Source organism: Gossypium arboreum, chromosome 8 (genome assembly GCF_025698485.1).
Source record: "Gossypium arboreum isolate Shixiya-1 chromosome 8, ASM2569848v2, whole genome shotgun sequence".
Classification (NCBI taxonomy): domain Eukaryota; kingdom Viridiplantae; phylum Streptophyta; class Magnoliopsida; order Malvales; family Malvaceae; genus Gossypium; species Gossypium arboreum.
In genome coordinates, this window is record NC_069077.1 from 27,364,590 (window position 1) to 27,370,774 (window position 6,185).

Below are 6,185 nucleotides of genomic sequence, written 5' to 3' on the forward strand. Positions count from 1 at the left end.
GCCCGTGTTAATTTCTTAGTTTCTACCATGGCATATAGACACGGACGTGTTGCACGCCATGTCCTACTTCATTCACTTCTCCCACGCCCATGTATGTATGCGCACGCCCGTATACTTCAAATCGAAGTAATTGAATGTCCGACTCGGGCCTATATGACATGACCGATCAATAGAAATTATTTTAATAGTTTCAACCATGGATGGTGGGCACGAGCATGCGGCAGGATTGCCCACGGCCATGTCACACGGCCGTGGCAACGTATCAAATCCCGTGTTTTGGGAAAAATTTTGCTCTATTTTCACACCGCCATATCGCACGGCCGTGTCGCCGCCCGTGGTATGAGCACGGCCTAAGGCACGCCCATGTGCCTGGCCGTGTGGATTTGGAAAACTTGTGTTCAAGGACTCAGTTAATGATTTAGATGCTAAAAACTAAAATTTAAAGAAATCAACACCGTTAGTGCTCAGGTTGCCTCCCGAGAAGCGCTTATTTAGAGTCTAAGCTCGACTCTACCTTGTAGGTATATTCAAGTAAGTTCGTGGAGCCGTAGCTCCTCTTTATCGTCTTTAAAATTCTCACCATTATAAAGTTTGAAATAATGTCCATTTACCTTGAAAATGCCTTGTGATGGATGACTTACCTCTACTGTGCCATATGGAAACACAGTTTGGACTACGAAAGGACCTGACCATCGTGATTTAATCTTTCTAGGAAATAATTTGAGCCTCGAGTTATATAAGAAGACAAGATCTCCAACTTCAAATTGCTTGCGTTGCCTCAAACAAGCGTTGTGGTGGCACTTCGTTGCTTCCTTGTATAGGCGTGAATTTTCATATGCATTGGTTCGCCACTCATCTAACTTGTTCAACTATATCAACTTGTTTTCACCTGCAATTTTGGGATCAAAGTTTAGAAATTTTATAGCCGAGAATGCCTTGTGTTCTAACTCAAACATTAGACGACAACTTTTTCCATAAATAAGTCTGTAAGGGGATGTTCTTATGGGGGTCTTAAAAGCAGTTCTATAAGCCCATAAAGCATCATCTACTTTCATCACCCAATCCTTCCTATTTGATTCTACTATCTTTTCTAGGATACATTTGAGCTTTCGGTTTGCTACTTCGACTTGTCCACTAGTTTGAGGGTGATAGGGGGTAGTTGTTATATGGTGAACTCCTTATTTCTTAAGGGTCTTATCAAATGAGTGTTACAAAAATGAGTACCCTTATCACTGATAATTGCTCTAGGTGTTCCACATCGAGAGAAGTGTTTCTTAAGGAATCGCTCTACCACTCTAGCATCATTAGTAGGTAAAGCTTGGGCTTCCACCCATTTAGACATATAATCAACGGCTACTAATATGTATTTATTCCCAAATGAGCTAGGGAATGGACCCATGAAATCAATACCCCATATATCAAATATTTCACACCAGAGCATGTATGTTTGGGGCATTTCATCACATTTAGAGATATTACCTATTCGTTGGCATTTTTCGCAAGTAGCAACATACCTGTTGGCATCCTTAGAAAGTGTAGGCCAATAAAAAACCTGATTTGAGTATTTTATTTCCGGTCCTATTTCCACTGTAATGTCCTCTAGTTGGTCCTGAGTGGCAATGTTCCAAGATATTCAATGCTTCTGACCTCGTAACGCATCTCCTAATGATTTGATCTGCACATATATGGAAAAGGAAAGGGTCTTCCCAAAAGTAGTTTTTCACATCGGTAAAGAATCGCTTCTTTTGCTGATGGGTCAACCCTTTTGGGATAATGTTAGCGGCTAAAAAATTAGAAATGTTTGCAAACCAAGGTACCTCAGAATCAGATATAGCAAATAATTGTTCTTCAGGAAATGAATCATTTATTTCAACTTCATCTAGCTCTTTGGTACTTGAATTTTCAAGCCTGGAAAGATGATCAGCCGCGAGATTTTCAACTCCGTTCTTATCCTGAATCTCCAAGTCAAATTCCTGCAATAACAGAATCCATTGAATAAGTCGAGGTTTTGCATCAATCTTAGTTAAAAGGTAGCAAAGTGCAGAATGGTCAGTATAAACAACAACTCTAGACAATATTAGATATGGCCTAAATTTATCGAATGGAAAACCACAGCTAGCAACTCTTTCTCCGTGGTGGTGTAGTTTTCTTGTGCGGCTGTCAAAGTTTTACTAGCATAATAGATAGGTTGAAAATGCTTGTCTCTTCGTTGTCCCAAAATTGCACCTACTGCAAAATCACTCGCATCGCACATTAGTTTGAAAGGTAAATTCCAATCAGGAGCAATTATAATTGGAGCATTAATCAATTTATCCTTTAAAGTATTAAATGCCTCTAAACATTCCCGATCGAAATTAAAAGGCACATCTTTTTCTAGTAATTTAGTCAAAGTCTTAGTTATTTTAGAAAAACCTTTAATAAATCTTCTATAAAGCCCAGCATGTCCTAAAAAGCTTCTAATAACCTTAATCGAAGGGGGAGGTAGTTTTTCAATGGTTTCAATTTTAGATTTATCAACCTCAATCCCTTTACTAGAAATTTTATGTCCTAACACAATACCTTCTTGAACCATAAAGTGACATTTTTCCCAGTTAAGTACAAGGTTCGTTTCCTCACATCTTATTAAAACTCGTTTCAAATTTTTAAGGAAAAGATGGAAAGATTTACCGAATACCGAGAAATCATCCATAAATACCTCCATGATGTCTTCTACGAATTCGTCAAAAATGGCCATCATGTAGCGCTGAAAAGTAGCAAGAGCATTACATAATCCAAAAGGCATTCTACGATAAGCAAACGTACCGTATGGACATGTGAATGTCCTCTTTTCTTGATCTTCAGGAGCTATTGGGATTTGAAAATAACAAGAGAGTTAGTCTAAAAAGCAATAGTACATGTGCCCAGATAATCTTTCCAACATTTGGTCAATGAATGGAAGAGGGAAGTGATCTTTTCTCGTGGTGTCATTCAGCTTCCTATAATCAATGCAAACTCTCCAACCTGTGACTGTCCTTGTTGGGATTAATTCATTCTTCTCATTAGCTACAACAGTCATGCCTCCTTTCTTAGGAGCAACCTGTACTGGACTTACCCAAGAACTGTCAAAAATAGGATAAATTATTCCAGCATCTAGAAGTTTAATCACCTCAGATTTAATTACCTCAGATTTAACAACTTCTTTCATGTTGGGGTTCAGTCTTCTGGCTTATAATCATCTTCCATTAAAATTTTGTAGGTGCAAAAAGAAGCGCTGATCCCTTTAATGTCAGAAATTTTCCAAGCTATGGCTCTTTTATGTTCTCTTAATACTTGGAGCAATTTCTCTTTCTCTTTGGGTTACAAGTTAGAAGCAATAATCACTGGTAATGTAAAATTATTTCCAAGGAATGCGTATTCCAAGTGATTTGGCGATTGTTTAAGTTCCAGTTTGGGAGGTTCTTCAATAGAGGGTTTTTGCTTAAGTTCATTGTTTACCTTAATACCCTCATATTCTGCTTGTCTTGGGGAAGGTTCATTGGAATTTAGTTCAGCTTTTATCTTACCTATCTCAGAATCATCATCATCTACCTCCTCTCCTTGGGCAAGACATAGTTCCAACGTGTCCTTATGTACGATTTCCTAAAAAGAATCTTGAGTAACATGATCAATAGAGTCAATAAAATAACATGAGTCATCCTGTTCCCTAAAAACTCTCATGGCATCATAAATTTTAAAAATAATCTCCTCGTCACCTAATCTAAGTACCAATTTACCATTACCCACATTAATAACAGCCCTAGCAGCAGCTAAAAATGGACGACCTAAGATTAAAGGCACTTCAACATCTTCATCCATGTCAAGCACAACGAAATGAATAGTGAATATAAATTTATCTACTTTTACAAGTACATCCTTTATAATACCCCTAGGATATTTAACAGATCTATCAACTAGTTGAATACTCATCCTAGTGGATTTTGGTTCCCCAAGACCATGTTGTTTAAACATTTTATATGGCATCAAATTAATACTGGCGCCTAAAACAGCTAGTGTCTTATCAACATTCAAACTATAAATTAAGCAAGAAATAGTAAAACTTCATGGATCTTTTAGTTTGGTTGGTAGTTTATTTTGGAGTATGACTGAGCACTCCTCATTAAGTTCCACTGTAGATAGGTCTTCAAATTTCCTTTTGTTTGTTAAAAGCTCCTTTAAAAATTTTTTATATATAGGCATCTGCGATATAGCTTCAACAAAAGGTAAGTTAATATGCAGTTGTTTAAAAAGTTCAAGAAATTTACCGAATTGTGCATCTATGCGGTCTTTCTTTAACTTTGCTGGATATGGGATTGGTGGTTTATATTCCTTTGGCATTGGACTGTCATTGTTTTTGGGTTTTACTTCCTCTCCTTCGTTTCTGTCAGCTTCTTATGGTGGCTTCTTTTCAGATTTAGCTAACACTTTCCTACTCCTTAGTGTAACTACTTTCACATGCTCTTTTGGATTGGGTTCGGTGTTACTGGGTAGACTTCTTGGTGGTCTTTTTGAAATCAGTTTAGCAAGCTGGCCTATCTAAGTTTCGAGCCCTTGGATCAACGCTTGTTGATTCTTAAGTGTTGTTTTGGTATTCTGAAAATGAGTTTCTGACACTGAGATGAATTTCGTTAGCATCTCTTCAAGGTTCGGCTTCTTTTCCTGCTGGTACGGTGGTTGTTGAAAAACTAGAGGATGTTGTGGCCTTTGATTTCCTTGGCCACTCCACGAGAAGTTGGGATGGTTCCTCCAACCTGCATTATAAGTGTTACTATAAGGATTATTTTGAGGTCGAGGATTATTACCCATATAATTCAATTGCTCTTTTCCATGTTGTGGCCATAGGGTGGGTATTCTGAATTGGTTGTTCCACCTCTATTTGCATCGTACTACATTACTGGATGAGCCTGTGAAGAACCAAGTAAATCATCAATTTTTCTATTCAAAAGTCCTACTTGATTAGAAAGCATAGTGATCGAATTGACGTTAAAAACGTCGGCCTCTTTCGTCGGCTTTGTCCTCATGACTTGCCACTGACAATTATTTAGTGAAATCTCTTCTATAAATTCATAAGCCTCTTCGGGTGTCTTATTATTGATAGTCCCACCAGTAGCCGCGTCAATCATCTGTCTAGTCGAAGGATTCAGGCCATTGTGAAAAGTTTGAACCTGTAGCCAAAGTGGTAACCCATGGTGAGGGCACCTTCTCAATAAATCCTTGTATCTCTCCCATGCATCATAAAAAGTTTCTAGATCCATCTACACAAAAAAAGAGATATCATTCCTCAATTTAGCCGTTTTAGCCAGCGGAAAATATTTAAGTAAAAATTTTTCGGTCATTTGTTCCCAAGTAGTGATTGACCCTCGTGGTAACAAGTTTAACCATTGTTTAGCTTTATTCCTCAAAAAAAGGAAGTAACCGAAAGCGAATGGCGTCATCAGAAACGCTATTGATTTTAAAAGTGTCGCAGAACTCTAGAAAATTCACCAAATGAGTGTGTGGATCCTTGTCCTGCAAACCATCAAACTGAACAAACTGTTGTATCATTTGGATCATGTTAGGTTTTAGTTCAAAATTATTTACAGCAATAGCAGGCCTAACTATACTCGATTCAGTTCCTGTTAAATTAGGTTTAGCATAATCATACATAGTACGAGGAGCAGGATTCTGATTTACTGGGTCTGCAGTAACCACAGGAGGTAGCTGATTATTTTGATTTTCAGCCATCCCCTCGGTTGTAGTTTGACTATCGTCCTCTTGCCTTTCTTCTACGTATCGTAGGCTTCGCCTTATTTCTCTTTGATTTTTGTGAGCTGTGCTTTCAATCTCACTATAAAAAAGTAGAGGTCCTGACGGGTTTCTTCTAGTCATAAACTATAAAAACCTGCCAGAAGCAAATAAAAGAAAATTTTAATAATTTAAACAAAAATAAATTTAAATTGCAATAAAAATAAATGGCTAAAGTAATAAAAATCAAGTGTTCCTAATATCTTAGTTCCTCGGAAACGGCGCCAAAAACTTGATGTGCGTGATAAGTTTTATATTTGTGATTGCTCGTATAGGAACCCATTTTTGCCCTGGCCCGTGAAATAAAATAAACAAAAATTTATAAACTAAATAAATAAAATGTTCCTGTTAAATGTCCAAATTACAATAAACAGGCTTAAAGGCCT

At 37.5% G+C, this 6,185-nt stretch overlaps 1 non-coding gene across 1 annotated transcript; it reads left to right on the forward strand.

Annotated features, from left to right (window-relative positions):
• The first annotated feature begins 5,196 nt into the window (after window positions 1-5,196).
• LOC128280251 (small nucleolar RNA R71) lies at window positions 5,197-5,303 on the forward strand. Its single transcript, XR_008270431.1, has one exon. It is a non-coding gene; the product is annotated as a small nucleolar RNA R71 (small nucleolar RNA).
• Window positions 5,304-6,185: the final 882 nt, after the last annotated feature.